Genomic DNA, 16111 nt, shown 5'->3' on the forward strand with positions numbered 1-16111 from the left:
TCACTCTTTGATTATCATTTTGGTAAACTTAATAGAGGCATCCATAAATTAGCAGGGAAGAAGGAGGAAAAAAACCCCAAACCAACAAATGATTATGCCTAGGTGGAAATTTTAAAATGGTCTTTTTTCATGGATTACTGAAACCCCCTCCAGATACTGGAAACATGAATGGATAAAACTGGAAGCCTAGGGATTCCAAAGTCATTACCACAATCGCATTTTCCTTCAGTGGAATATTTTGCTTCCTCCTCCCTCCACCTTTCAAAGGTTTATGATCTCTGCCTAGTAATGCAGCCAGTTTTTCCAAGAAATGTACCAAGTCCTCTATAATTTCGTTGGGAACATCGGTGTTTATAATCTTTTGCTCTGAGCAGTCCTGCCTAAAAGTAGTTTCTCATCGCGCATTAATATTCTGGTATGGGAGGTTTGCAGAAACAGAGAAAGAACGAGAAATAAATTTGAAGGCAGCTCCTTGCCTGTTTTATCGTCCCCCAGGTTAGTCTGCGTTCAGAGGGGAGGCAAGTCTGAGCAGTGCAGTCGCATCTCACAAATGCAGTTTTCTTGGTTTATACTTTCCTCTGCTTCGGGTTTTCTCGCTCTGCTGAGTAAATACATCTTCGGCAGAAACCCGACCAGTCAAGGAGCTGTGTGGTTTGTGCCTTGCCCACGCCTCAGCATCTCGAGCTGGCTGTGGTCTCCAGAGGTGTCTCCCAGCTCCGCTCAGCCGGCACCGAGAGCAGCCTCGGCCCTTACCTCGCCCACAGCACCTCTCACCCCCGTCTCCCCTTTTGGCCTGACAGGTTCGGCATGGTTCTGCAGCGACCTTTTCCGTGGAGTTCTGAAGGATAATGTAATTGCTGCCTCAGCAGATTCCCCAAGAAATTCATGAGAGAGCTTTCAGCTCCGGTTTTGTGAGGAATTTGGAAAAAATTAAGCCTTTAAAGTGACACACGACCTTACTGTCTGTCCCAGCGCTGCCACAAATGTCAAAAGCCTCAGCAAACACTGCTTGAATGGGAGATTTGACAAAAGCCCCATGGAGAAGTTACGGCAGATGATGTTAACCCGTCGCTCTCTGAATTTCATTGTAGCCAGTCATTTTTTGGTCTCTCCTCAACCCCCAGACTCCTGACAAATGTGCAAACTCGTTTTGCCCAAGGACACCAGCACACAGTTACTGAATCACTGTGCGTTTGGACGAATGCTGCAGGGAGATGTCCGTGTACATCTTCTGTAGCTGTTTATATTCATCACAGCTGCACACCAGCAGTCTCTTAGCCGCGGGTCTTAATGCACCTACGCTCTTACTCATTTGCAGGAACATAACTAATCTGCACGTGCTACGTGTGGAGGGAAGGGCAGCCTCGGCCGGACCAGAGGATACGCTGCTCCACAGCATCCCAGGTGCGGTTGGGGCAGTGCTGCTTCCCCAGTAATACAAACCAGATCCCACTAAAAGCTGGTACCTGTCTCATCCAATTTAATTCCCAAGCAACAGAGTAGTCGGTAGCCCCTGCTGCACAGAAGAGGAAAGAAGTGCCAAGGTCAGAAGGGAGCAGGCTCAGGAGACAGCCAGATGCTGCGTGGGAACAGGAGCTCCCTGCCTGCGAAGGGAGAGCGGGGCTCTGGGGTTAACCGGGATTGAAAGGCCAAGCGCCCAGCAGAGACATCCCGTCCCCGCGGGCTGGCTGGGACCCGGCAGCGGCTGGGTCCCCAAAGGACAGGACGGCAGCCTGCAGGCACAATCCTGCTGCGCGAGGCTCTTACCCACGCGCTGCTGCCCTCAGGGGCCGGCCCAGACGCTCTCGTAAATTAGCGCATCGAGGTCACCACAGCCAGGTTTTTGCACGTCCCAGTCTGCAACAGCCCGGCTAAAAGCTGTGCTCCCTTCCCGAAGGCGTGCGGCTGCTGAGAGCAGTCCTGGGCCCAGCACACAGGCACACACGTGGGCTGCTCCGGTGCCTTCTGCCCAGGGACACGGTGCAGCAGCGGGCGTCCTCTGTAACTTCAGCCCCTGAGCTTCAGCCTGCGAAGTTCGAAAAATCTAGTTTTCACACATCGCCAGCAACAAGGCTTTTACTTTGCTCTGTCCGCTGCTTAGAAAAACACACCAAGGTCAAAGAAAGAACATGACTTGAAGGCTCTTCCCAGCAGCATCAGGGTCTCGGCGTCTAACAGAGGTTATGCCAGCAGGAAAAACGCTTCTGCCTCTGACGTCTGTATCGTGACCCCAAACAGCCAGTACCGGGTGAGTTTTGTGCTTAGCCCGAGGGCTGTTTGTAAAATGATCGATGACGCACGTAAATGGGCTCTTGTTTGTCTTACTGCGCACTGCAAATATTGCTTTTAACGATGAGGTTTTTGCCAAGTGGTTCTGAACACACCCAAAATGGTATCCCGGAGATAAAACTGCAAAAGCAAAGTAATGTGATCACCGGCTGTCTTCCAAGAGGGACTGATCGATGTCTTCTGATTCGGGCTTAGCCTTCAGAACTGGTTCACCAGAGGTGAAAAAATAGATGCAAGTAATGTCACCTACCCACCTCTGCTGCTCTTAGGATCAGCCTGGACAGAAGGGAGCTGTTGCACTGCTTTTAAGCTGAAAATCTTTTTCCACTCAGATTCTGGAGCAACTCTAGTCCTTAAAATTTGAACTCCCTCAATTTCCAAACAAGATCTAATCAGAGCTTGTTTCTGAAGGAGTCCAAGTTAATAATGAATACGCAAGTGCAGGTTTTGGTAGCAGAATCTCTAATTACTTTTACCAATCAGTACAAGTAAATTGGCAGTTACCGTATAATTGTACCATGTCTCCAAACCGAGCAAAACTGAATTCACGCCCCTCTGAAAACAATGTGCTAAAGGCTTGAAAGAGGAAGGTAAGCGAGCTATTCCCCATCCGAGCCCTCTCCTGAGGTCAGGTGGATGATGTTGGCCAGATTCTGCTCTCAGTTACTCTGGTGTGAATCTCAGCAGAGTTGCTCTGGATTTACACCGATGTAGCTGAGAAAAAAACCTGCCCTGTCAGTTTTCCTTCTTCAGTGACCATTCTTCTAAATCTTGGGCTCCATCTTAGATCTGCTTCTTCTTACGAGTTGCCTGACTTCACCACAATGCCAGCTGGCATCTCTCTGCTGATCTGCCAGTGTTTAGCTCAGAGGATTTCCAGACAGCTTCACGGATACTTTTAGTTGTCAGAAAAAAAAGCAGCTCAAGAGGTAGCTCGCCTATTCTGAGTGCAGTCATTCAGCTAACAGGTCCAAATGGCTCTGCTCGTGCCCCAGAAAAAATATCAGCAGCACCACAGAAATTGGAGTTTAATGTTCCGCATTTAAAGCCGAGGGTTTTTTAATCTTTGGCACCCGTGAAAGGCTGTTTTTCACAAAACTGAGTGATAAAACTCTACAAGAAACACTCATCCCTAAACTATCTGTGTGGCTTTTGCACACATCTGTTTCTCTCCTGTCCTCAAGAGATGTCTAAAATCTAATTAACCAATTAATTTGCAAATATATTCTAATTTATTCAAGGCAGATTTTCTTAGTGTTAAACTATCTGACAGTGAACCATACGCTGTACACAGGAACAGGACTTCATTAAAATACCAAAGGTTACACAAATGGAATAAAAATTATATTTGTACTACAGTCAGCACATACTTATATCCCCTAATGAGAAAATGTGTTTGTATTTCCCTATTTCTAATTTGTTTTTGCATGTTTGGTGTAAACCTGCGGTTAATACGTTTGCAACACCAAACTACTACACCTAGTATGGAAACATGAATATCCTGAGAGGTTTCCACATCCGTTTAACTTGCAACAGAATTTAAATATACAAATAATCCACCATCAGTGCTGGTAAAACTCTTCTCTCAGCCCAAGCGATGCCACAGCTCATTTGTTACTGAGAATTACATCTGTGTCCCCAGCCAGCCCCGCTCCTCCCACCTCCCTCCACAGGTAGCACACTTGGCTGGGAAATCTCAAGTCCTAATTGATGGCACTTGGGCAAAGCCAGTCTAAAGCAAAAAGCTGATGCCTTGTTCTTGATTGCTGCATTGAACTGCTTGCCTTCCCTCCCCCCCCCCCCCCCCCCCCAACTCAATAGCTGTGTGGGTACAAAATAGGACAGCTGGTTTCAATTCTGCCAGCTACTGGAGAGATTGTATCATTCACCATCGCGTGGCATCAGTCACAGCTCCACTCAACCTTCCCGAAAGCACAGGAGATGTGCTGTTGTGCTCGGTAAAAAAACCCCAACAACCACAACAAACACAATAAACCCCCTTGCCTAGTTACTAACTCTCCAAGTATTCTGTTATACAGTGTTAGCACAAACAAAAATACTTCGTCTGTATATATACACTGGGCACAGAATTACTTCTTGGAGACATTAATACCAAACAGCTGTTTTCTTAGTTTGACAAGCAGCTTAGTATATTTACTATAGTTCATTACATTCCAGTTGCACCATGGTCTACTAAGACCAAGTTCTTCTACGTGTATGTACACATGAGGGACTGCTCCTACACTGAAAGGTGCTCTAACTGTATCTGTAATGCATTACAAAATAAGGGGCTTCACCCACATCGCACAACGGATCAATGGCTGAGCTAGGAACAGCAGCCAGATCTCTTGGCGCTGCAAACCCCTGGGCTGTCGAGATGCACCCAAGCCTGTTTTCGTGCCACCAGGGCTACGTGCTCACAGCAGGCTCCATAGATCAAGCACTGCTCGTGGCCACCGGTGCCGGAGCGGCCGGAATCCATCAGCGGCAGCACCGAGCCCCTGGGAAAGGGGCTGGGGGCTGCGGGGGCACGGCACCTCCCGTGAGGTTGGACAGCTGAGTGGGATGGTCTCAGTGGGAATCGAGAGTGCTGGCAGCACTCTTAAAGAAAAGGAGTAGCACCAGCCAGCTATTCTGGGAGCGGGTAACTTAGGTTGGAAGACCAGTAAAGCTGGGGGAGAGTGAAACCCCTACCTCTCGAGGCACACTACCAATTTTAAAATTACACTTTCCACAATTTTCTCCACTTATTTTTAGCAGCAATATTTAAGGCAAGTATATAAAGAGGCAGAAGTGCCCTACCTGCCCCCACCTCCTTACATTTAATTTTTAAAGTGTTTACTTTGAGCATACACTGACCTGGAAGAGGGGATGACCTGCAAAGTGACCAACTCTGCAGGTGACTGGATGTATAGCTAGATGTATAGCAACTATCAGACAGGCAAGAAAAATATGAAAGCAATGGGATGAAGGAGGAGGAAAGGACCATTAGAGCTCAGTGGTAGGATATGAATGGCACTACTCAGGCAGCCCCGAATGCTCCCATGAGACAACCTGGTCTGGGTCCAAAGATGGCTAATGAGAGGGAGCAGAAGCAGTTTCCCAAAAATAAAGAAAGTGTTTAAGTTCAGGGAGAAGAACGGAGCCAGTCCAATAGGGAATGCAAAACAACAAGTAATACTAAGCAGGGAGACTTGGCACTCCCATTTGTTTTTAGCCGTACAATAAGAACTGCCAATAAAAAGAAGATGGATTTAAAGCACTACAAGATTTTATTTTTTTTTAAGCCACAGTTTATAATTAAGATGTGGAACTAATTGTCTTTAAATATAATTGAGGCCAGGAACTTCTGGGAGATCAGAGAAAGGACAAGCAATGGATAACGTGACTGTCATGGCTATGTTATTTTCCACATAAAATGAACGATGGATGCTTAAACTCTGCATGTCTGTGGTGTACCTTGGACCGGAGGTGAGGGAGAAGCTGAACCTTGGGGGAGTTATTTTATAATCATCCCTTAGGGACTGTCACATCTTCCTCATGCATCAGTACTGACCACAGCCAGAGGCTGGAGGCAACTGCCCACAGATGCCAGCTGGCAAGGGAGAAGCCCCTTTAGGAGAACAGCTTCAGGAGAAGCAGAGACTCTCTGCCATGCCCGCAGCAGCAGGAGGGATACGGAGGAGAACAGAAGAAAAACAAGTTGGGGGGAACTGAGGAGCAGAGACAGGGTCTGAAACTAGTTTTAAATCCTCTTCACGTATGTTTCCTTTACAACTGTAGGTGAAGCGTGCGGAAAGCAAACACCCAGGTACAGGGCCAGGAGCACAAGGGGCAGCTTTGGCAGTGCGGTGAACTGTTTGAGTTTCCTATCACAGCCCATTACGTCAGGAGGACCTGTCCGCATGGCTTGACATGGCTGGTTATTCCTCCAAAAAGCTTTCAAATTCATTTATTTTTGCTCATATCCAAACCGAAGAATTAAGCAGTGCAGCTCTTTATTTGCTTGCTGCAGTGGTCACCGACAGAGCTACCTACAACCACTGAGGTCTGAAAATGAAGCTCTTGCAACTTCACACATAAACCACAAAAATCCTCTCATAAATGCTCTCAATTATTTCTAGCCTTTGACTTGAAACCCCGCCCGTTTGAGCTCCTGCTGACTGAACTATGAAATGCACACTGTCACACACCAGCGGCTTGATGAGTGAGAGGGGGAGCATCGGGTTCACGTTGGTTGCCTTGTGGCTCAATGTGGTTGTCAATGTACATGGGTGCAATCTTGTTCCCTTATGGAAAATTGATGACATCAATTAAATGGATTAATTGATTTAATGGATTTCTTAAATGTCTGAGAATCTTTCCCGCTCATGCTGCTCCTTCTTCTAACCGCAACCTGTGGCTGAAGACCTTCAAACCCTTGAATAACAACAGGAGATTGCCTCCTTTCCCCCACTTTGAAACTTTCTTGTCCTGTAAGCTGTACATATTCACATACCTGCCTATAATGTACCACTTCAAAACTGTGCAATCTAGACAACACTTCTCTGGTTTAGTTATTAATAAACTACAGATGCATCCACCACTGACCAAAGATGCAAAGGTTGTGAAACATGAAAAAGGTTGATCAAAACCAGCTCCTGTTTTAGCAACAGCTTAAGCTATTAAAATATACTCAGTACCATCTGCCTTAATGTCAACCACAGTAAATTACTATCCCAACACAGAGGACTGCAGGAGCAGAGCACAATTTCTTCTACATTTTTCATATAAAGCAGATGACACTTTTTACCTCGCTCAAGCAAGGTCTGCCACTGACAATACATTTCATACACATACCGCTTTTGGCTCACCTCTGAAATGGCAGTATACGCTCTCAGATCTTCCCGACCAGCTTTAGCTTATTTAAGCCTTGCTCAATATTTTCATTTTAGCTGTTGGGAGAGGAAAATAAGGTGGGCAAAAGTCTGAAATTGTCACACCACCAAAGGGCATTGACTATAATCACGCAGCCGTGATTTAAAGCCAAGTGACAGTCTATAATTGAATTGTCTGAGGCTGCCTACGGTTTATTTACTGAATTCAGGCATACTGTGGGGGGGTCAAAAGAGCGCAGGTCTTTACTTATTCATAGGGAAAGCAGGAGGGGGGCCCTGGCGCTCCAGGTGCCTCTGGTATTGAGGAACCCCCTACATGTGTTGTGGCTTTTACATCAGCTTCAGCGGAGCAGCAGCAAAATATTGCCATGTCAAGCAGAGCGGAAGATGTACCCATCGACTTGGGACTTCCCACCCGAGGAGAGGTCACAATTCCTCACAGAAAACTGCTTAAGTATCTCTACATGAAGGCTTCACCAGGCTGAGAGGGCAGAGATATTTCCCAAGCCCTTGCCTCCATACCCTCCTTTTCTCCTGGGCCTGTCTCGTGTGGGTCTCCAGATGGCCTTTTGGAAGCAGGCACAGCTTCGTCTTTAGCATTTAGAGGTATTGCCAGAGTAAAACCAAACAGCCGTGATAAAGCATCCAGATGCGCCTATCCCACTGTCTCAGCGCAGAACTGCACAAGGCTGCGGCATTCGCGCCAGCCCAGGCTCCCAGCAGTACAGTCCTGTTTGCAACAGCCTCCAAGCCCAAGGGCATGAATGAATGCACGTGGTGGAAGCGAAGGACTGCTAACGCCTTCGCTGCAGGGAGCTGATGCTCCAGCCTTGACCCCAGCCTCTCCGTCAGGGCCATCAAGAACAATTTGGACATCTGTCCATGGAAAAATAGGAAATAAAGGTCTGAGGCCACCAACGCATTTAACACCGAGGAGCTAGCACAGTCTGTTAATCTGCACCACCACAATGTGTTAATCATCAGCATCTGCCAGCTAAGGTCTCTGCTTCTCAGGAGTCACAGAATAAGAGAAACACAATGGTTACCGCACATTTTTCCCAGCGAGCATGCAGCCTGATACTTTGGATATTTCTACAACACTTACATGCAGAACTGCAGACATACAGAAATGCTTCTGCAAATCTACTGGAATGGCTTTCGCATGCTTTGCCGCATGGACTTTTAAGGACACCTCGTTGTCCATCCTGTTTGCCCTACTAGTGAGCTAACTGCATGAAGGTGTTAGGAGAGACATGAAGATCTCCTCTTGTACCAACTAGAGTAGTAGGTTGGGAGAATTAACATACATACATCCACCCACAAACACACTCGGATCCAACCTACTCCCTTTGACTCAAACTCGTCTTGGGTCTGTTCGTGGCTGAGCAGCCCCATCCTCTCCCAGCACCGCAGATGCACTGCATGGTTGGGTAGGAAAGAAGATGGGAGTGACACTGGGCTTTAGGCAGAATAGCCTAGATAAGTCCTGCCACTAACAGCAAGCTTTTAAGAGCCTTTGACAACACTATCTGTACATTTCTGTGCACTTTAGCCAACTCTAAAATGATCTGATCACATACTGGACACTCCCCAGTGCTGATCTAATGAGTGCTTTGAAACACCGTATTTTAACTGTAGCATTTCTCTTGCCATTTTTTCAATTAAGGACACTTTACCCTTGCCCAGTATAGATATTTTGACTCATTGTACTAACCTGGGGCCATCCAGCTGAACCAGCTGACATTTCCTGGTGAACTGAAGGATGTAGAACTAATGGGGGGATCAACTCTGGGACTTTTGGGATGGCATTCAATAGTCCATTTCTCTGCTCTCTCAGTAAAGCCCTTAAGGAGGGGAAGGAAAACACCAGGTTCTAAGTGGATGAAGCCCGAGTGTTCCAGACTTGCTGTTCACAGTGTGGCAAAACTATGGCTGTGAGTGAGAAAAACTAATTAGGTCCCAAATCTGCATTAAAACACTTTTTTTGCAGGATTTTGCTCTTCAAGTGGAACACTGTTCCCACACGGTCTGTTTTTAGGTATTTTTTATTAAAGAGATCAGAAACAGTCTTCATGTTTCAGTTTCTCGATGGGAAGTTTTTACAGTAAGGATACTTCAAACCAGGATAACAGTGACAGAAGAGGGGAATAAGTGAAGACCATCGTCCCTGGAAATGCAAAAGTACAGCTGGAGCCAGCACAGGGGCAGCGAGGGGCACGCTAGGCTCGGTCACTCCAGCAGCCAGGGTGCACCCTCATTAGCCACAGCTCATTTGCGCCTTATGAATACTTGCAGAATAATTTCATGTATTTTGGGATAATAAACTACCCAAAGTACTGCTTATCAGTTTCATTCACACAGAGTAAGTCCCAGCACCAATCCTTTTGACCCGGCTTCATTAAGACAAGCATCATACTTTCAAGCCAAAGTCCAGAGCAGGGTCAGGGATGTCCTCGCACAGGGGAGAGGATGCTCACATCCCTCCGGCACTGCAAAGAGGGGAGAGCAGAGGGTGAGGAGAAGAGGACAAGGCTGCAGAGAGTGAGGAGGCTTGGGTGGTGAAAGGGACAAGGAGGGCTTTTTTTTGCCTTTGAGATTAAAAACAAGGCAGGAGCCGCTCCACTGCTCTGCGAAGCTAGCGGAAGGATTTTCTGCATCGCTCCCTTGGTAGCAGATGCTTGATTTTATTTTTTTTCAAATCGCTTTTGAACAGACTGCAAGGTCATGTTCCAGCAGAGCCTCGGTGCCCTGGATTCAGTTCTCAGGCCAATGCCCAGAACTCTGAGGGTTTTGTTTCTTACAAGCGTGTTTTGTGAATCCCCCTGAGTCCAGCCTTGCACATCCACTGCACATATCTTTGGGAGGAAATTATCTGTCTGCACCAGAAGCAGCTTCTGCATCATCTGCCGCATGTTTCCCCTTTCACACAGAGGGAAAATCTCATCCTAATTCCTTCCAACCCACACAAAAACATGTCTTTAACCCTTCAGATTCACATCCTGCATGTTCCCACACACCAACAGGCAGAAAATTCCCCCCTCAAAGATGTGCTCTTCAGTGCCCGGCCGACTGCACTTCGCTTGTGGCTGGATGGCTCTTTGGAGACATGTGACATTTCATGCTGTTGGAGAGAAAAAAAATGCCCAAAAAAGGCTGCTTGAACAACAACTTCTTGCCTTTTTGCTTGGCACCAATTAAAAACAATTAAGAATACCGGGAAGGAAAATTTTAGTGATGGAAAGGTCATCTCGGGCCTCTCCCTCCTTGGCAAGACGCTGAGCAGCAGGCAGTAGCATCCCTTCATCCAGGTTGGGGGGTGATGAACTCCCATGATAACTACTGAGACACCACGCCTCCCAGTGTCATGCAAATCCAGGCATGAGATGCTTCCATGCACCCAGCCAGGGAACGCCAGAATATCATCTATGTTCGTCTGTTTGCTTAACACAATGGGATTTAAAGGCCTAATCCTGAGAACCACTTGCAATACTTAACCAAAGTCAGTGTTTCCAATTACACTAAAGATCAGGGAGAGCACGAGCAAGGTCGAAAGCTGTATGTTCGCTTAATTCCTGTTAAAATAAATACGTCAATGGTGCCTATGCGCTCCTGCGTATCTGGCCTGGAGTGTTTGCTCAGCTCTGGGACATGGCCACTGAGAGCACTGGAAAGGCATTGGATCTCTCTAGATCCCCAGGGATAACAAAGCCACCGTGAGCATTCGCAGTATGGCCCCAAGCTGTCTCCCACCCTGTGCTGTCGCTCACCTCAGTGCCATGTCTGCCTCAACCCCAGAATTCAGGTATTTTACCACACAAAGGGGTGCGGGAGAGAGGGTGCAAGTGAACACGATGCTGAGAAAAGAACCGAAGCAGCAATTTATTTCAAGCTGACATGGTCTGCTGCAAGTAACGGGCAACTTTTTATTTATTCAGAGATATTTGGAAGATAAGTAAATTGGACACCAAGGGTGCCATGGAAGGTGAATCACATGTCCTGTTTTAGGCAGGCACCCCCAAATTAGCTCGTCTGATGGCATCTGACTCCATGAGCAGGAGTCTTGTGTGCCCCTAGCCATGGCCATTTCATGTCACTAGAGGTGTAGATGGGACAGACAGCAGCCAAAATCATCACCTTGAGCTGGTCCAGGGAGACCTTTTGGACAAGTGTCTGCCTGGGTGAGAGACAGTCCATGCATCTCCTGCAGCCCTTTGGTCCGGGGCAGCACTGGAGAAGGACATGGCACTAACCCAGCCAGAGCTTCCACACTGCCCTCCTTCTCAGAAAGGAAACATAAAGCCTGAAACCCTTTAAGTAAGAATTTAACACCATCCCTTATAATAAAGAGATGCAAATAATAAATTTCTGACATCATCTGGTCAGGACGTTGCATCTTGTCCAATTTCAGACTGAGTGCTGCTAATTTTCAGGTTCCAGAGCTTCCAGATAAACATAGAAGCGTGCAGTCACTGCTCCACGCCAGCAGCTCTCTCTGCAAGACCAGCCCCACTGCGATCCCAGGGAGCTGCCTTGCAAGCGCCCAGCCAACTGTTTGGCTCCAGGCTCCAGGCAATAACCAGCAGCAGACATGAGGCATGTCGTTGCATTCGTGCAATGCTTATGGTTATTCTAGGAGTAAATAAGAGGCTCTGTCATGTCACCAGTCATTTTAAGCGGGTCCCGATGATTCGAGCAGTTTTCCCTATAAAGATGAGGACATCGTGCAACTCAAGAGCATAAGTAATGAATGTCTGACGGACCAAAACAAATCCTGGTCCAAGCTAGTTTTTGAACCAGCCAATTTTTGAAAGGTTATTTGGCAGGGTTTGCTGTGTGTTCAGGACCTGGGCTTTATTCTACCACGCTAATGAACTCCGCTTTTGAACTTTCTGTGCTTTAAGCCATTGCCCATTACCACTCATTATGCTATGGATTTTCAAACACTGCCAGAAAATAAACCTGTATTTCAAGCAGGTCGCTGGAAAACAGAAAGCAAGGGGGAATGCAGGTTGTGCGAACAGAAGCCATGCTCCTTGGCTAAGCCCTGTTAGGGGCTGGATGAATATCTACGTGGTTTGGCACCCCGTTAGCCAACGACCCGCGCTGCATTGCACCATCCCCCCGTAGGCCAGCTGAACCACGAGTGCTCATCCAAAGCATCAGGGCAACAGAACAGGATTTGGTTTCTGCAGTGCAGGGAGGGGAGACCGAACACGAGGGAGGTGTAATGACACGTCCCTTTAGGGACTAAGCATCCACTGGAGACACAAGTCAATGACAGCCCCAAGTCAACCATGGCCCCAAGTCAACCGAGAGCTTTTGACCAGTTTTAGGTGATGGGCTGCAGCCCAGAAACGTTCCCTAAACCGCTCTCCTTCCTGTCACTTCTGCGATGGCAGCACCTGAACCACTCAGGTCAGGAGGGCAAAAATGTGCAGCTGGGAGCAGACACTCCAAAGGAAGTAATTTTTCTTTCAGAAATACGCTTCTCCCTCATTTTGTATCAAGCTTGAAAACAGCATCTCAGTAGGCTTCTGCTTACTCGAATAGAGGTTAATAAATTACTCTGCTTGAAAAATGTCCATATGTTTCAGACAGTGAGCTTCTGCTCAGAAGTTTCTTTAAAATCTGTTTTCACACTGACAGGATAAAAACCAACTGTTTTTCAACTTTTTTCTCCCCCCATGGCAACACCTCTCAGACACCAAATAAGCACCCAAACCCGACCCTGGGTGCAGGTTCACTTTGAGTGAACCCCTCAGGGCAGCAAGGCGTGTTTCCATGGCAGAAGGACACCAGAGCACTCCAGGCACCTTGTCCCACCCCTGCCACCCGCTGCTGGCACGGCCACCCGCCTTCTCCCGCTGTGCTCTGGATGCGGTTATGGAGATGAACGTCCTTGGGCTGACGAGAAGGAAATCTGTCTTATATTCACTAAAAACGTGTTCCGCAGTCGAAAGAAAAAGTGCTTTAAATTGCAGAGAACGTCTTCGTTAAAAATGATTATGGAAAAAACAAAACCCTTCACTGATCAATTTCTTTTCAGCAGGCACTGCCCACTCACTGAAATCAACATTTTTAGTAAAAACATTTGATTTAATGTTTTCTGATGCAAAATCAAATTGCCATTATATTTGGTTTTAATATTTTAAGTGGTGGAAAAAGTCTGGATTTCTGTTTAAAAAGGCTTTTGATTTAAAAACAAATTGAAGTTTAAAAGAAAAGCAAGAGCTTAAAATCCAATGGGGCCAATTCTTCTTCTTTCATTTCCTGTTTTCTTCCGTTTGAATTTTATCTCTGCCTCAGACTCTTCCCATATTTTTCATGATTTCATAACCATATCTTCCCATTAAAAATAAGTTTCTTGTTACTGAAAGAACATCCTCAAAATCACGAGAGAGCAACTTACTGCCAAACAAGACTGGAAAAATAATTATCCTGACTACGCAAGGCACTGTCATAGAAGTCAAGGTGAAACTCCTTCCTATGAAGAGGTCCAACACAAGATTTAGAGAATCCACCTACCTAATAAAATAGAAAAAATATTTTTGCTACTTTTCCTCCTAATCTTTCAGTTATCCTAGGTGTCTGTTGTATCGCACCTTTGTGAAATACCGTGAGGCTTCAACTGCATGTCCCTAGAAGTTGTCATTTCTGAAACTGAGGAGCCAGAGTCCTTTAAGAGAATTATATGCTGAATATAATGCGCAAAGCTGGTGACTTATGTGCAAACCATCATGGACCAAACAGGAGATACTGCTGCTAATAACCTGTAAATAAAGGGAAAGTGGCTTTTTCGATTTCCCAATTAAGCAAGATAATACTTTCATCAATTATATATTTATGTGACATATTCCCAATATGGATATAATAAATGGTATTATGCCTCTTGGTTAACAGCTCAAAGAAAATCCATTTAATTGTCCCTGCCCTTGCAGAACCTAACAGCCCGTTGTCTGTAAACCATTGCCTAACTCGTACACAAGACTGGTATATGCCTGGAAGCCCAGCTCAGCTTTACATACCACTACTCACTAATTAACAACTTCTAAATCCCAATCGGACACCACTCCTCCTCTCAGAGAATATTCTTCCCTCCAAAGCAAAGCCAGGATTATCCCAGTCCCACAAAAGTCCCGGGGAAGGTGGTCCCTTCGCGATCCCTGTACCGACAGCCCCGGGATCGCCGACCGACATGCATGAGGCTCCCGTGAATGGGAGTCACGGGGTCTTGGCTGGTTTCCTGCTGGGAAAGTTCCAGCACGGGGTGAAGAGGTGGGCAGGAGGACGGTGGTGAGGTTCACCTTCTGGGGACAGGCAGTTGATGGTGGTTTGGTACAACAGGACAGAAAACCCACAGCACTGCTGCTGAAGGGCTGCAGTGAGCTCCAGGCATCTCATGCCTGTAGTAACTAAATAAATGCAGGTGATGAATGGAAAGGCAAGTAAAAAATCCTGCCCCAACTCAACCAAAAACCTGAGCTGCAGAGGAGAAAAACCAAAGTGAAGAAGATCCTGCCCTGACAGCCCCTCTCCAGGGCCAAAGAGGAGAAAGGTCTGTCCACCTGTGGCTACAACCTCAGTCCAGGCCTTCTCATCATCCTCCACTCCATTTCAGAGCATTATAGCAGAAGCACATTCTTCACGTATTTTTCCCAGAGCCATTTGTCTCCCAGCCACCCATATTGCTCTGCGTAAGCAACATGGTTTATGGACTCAGCGCTTAGCAGCTATTTGTAGAGCTGCCCATATGTCATGAAACACTTTATCCCTAAATTTCATCCTGCATATCCCTGCTTCATTTAGGTTGTTACTTTGCATCAAAGCACGCAGTGGCAGGCAGCTGCAACCTCATCCATCTCCCCCACCTGGGCTCGGAGCATGCTGGCTGAACATGCTCATGGGTTTGATGATTACACCTTTATTTTAGTGAAGGATAAAGTGACTGAATATCCCACTTGGACCCCAAATCCTTGAGAAAAATCTCCTAAATTTTTCAGAAGCCAGGTGTTTATGTACCCTGGCCAGGAGAGCTGCTGAGCTTTTGGATGCTCCACCAAATGGCTGCATGTCAGGCCAACAGCAGCAAGGCATCTCAGCCCACATCCCACCACAGGCTGAGTGTCCTCAGGGAGCAGGTGGTCAGCATCAGCTAGCTCGTAAGCCCTGTGAAACCTCCACGGAAAGGACACAGATGCTGCTGAGGATCCCGCAGCCTACTTCCAGACCTCACGGTTGTCATCTCATCAGCTACAAACCCATGAAACACGATGAGGTAAAATCTTGGTAGTTTCTCCATTCTTCTCTGATGGTGATGTCTGAAGACCAAGTATGACAGGAGATGGACCTGTCGTGCTGGAGGCTGTGCTGCTTGACCACAGACATCTCCTCAAGAGCAACTCCACCCGTCTGATCCTTAAAGCCCAGCAGGCCACTGCTTTCCCCTGTGTGGAACATACCGTGCCCAGCTTTCAGAAAAAAAGCTAACATGTACCTGTTCCTAGGTTTTAATTTCAGTTGGGTGGGCGGTGAGAGAACAGCTCAGAAGCAGAGCCAAGACACAGAGTAACCGGCAACTTCTATTCCTCAAAGCTTTGTGAAGTGGTAAAAAAAGAAAAAAAAATCTATTATTTCTAAGGCAGGTTGCTTCCCCTAATTAGTGAGTCAGCTCTGCTAATAAAGATTACAACAGGGCATGAAAGCAGTGCTGAAGATGGGAGTATTTATGCAGGTCAGTGGGGGTTTTCCTAAACATTTTGATTACAACTTTAACTGCGCTAAAACACATGCAAAAACCCTATCATTAAATTTAAACAGCCTGATGATATGCGGTACCAGACTATGAGAACTGCAAATAAATTGCTGTAATCTGCCATACTGTCACTTACTCCTGCTCCTCAGCAGCCATAATTGACTAATAGGATAATAAGGTGGCAGCTAAAATC

General features: G+C 46.7%; 1 protein-coding gene across 1 annotated transcript in view; it reads right to left on the minus strand.

Annotated features, from left to right (window-relative positions):
- Positions 1 to 16111, minus strand: part of EXT1 (exostosin glycosyltransferase 1) — a 181263-nt gene that overhangs the window by 40065 nt on the left and 125087 nt on the right. The window lies entirely within an intron of this gene.

The sequence above is a fragment of the Accipiter gentilis genome, chromosome 2, assembly GCF_929443795.1.
Source record: "Accipiter gentilis chromosome 2, bAccGen1.1, whole genome shotgun sequence".
Lineage (NCBI taxonomy): Eukaryota > Metazoa > Chordata > Aves > Accipitriformes > Accipitridae > Astur > Astur gentilis.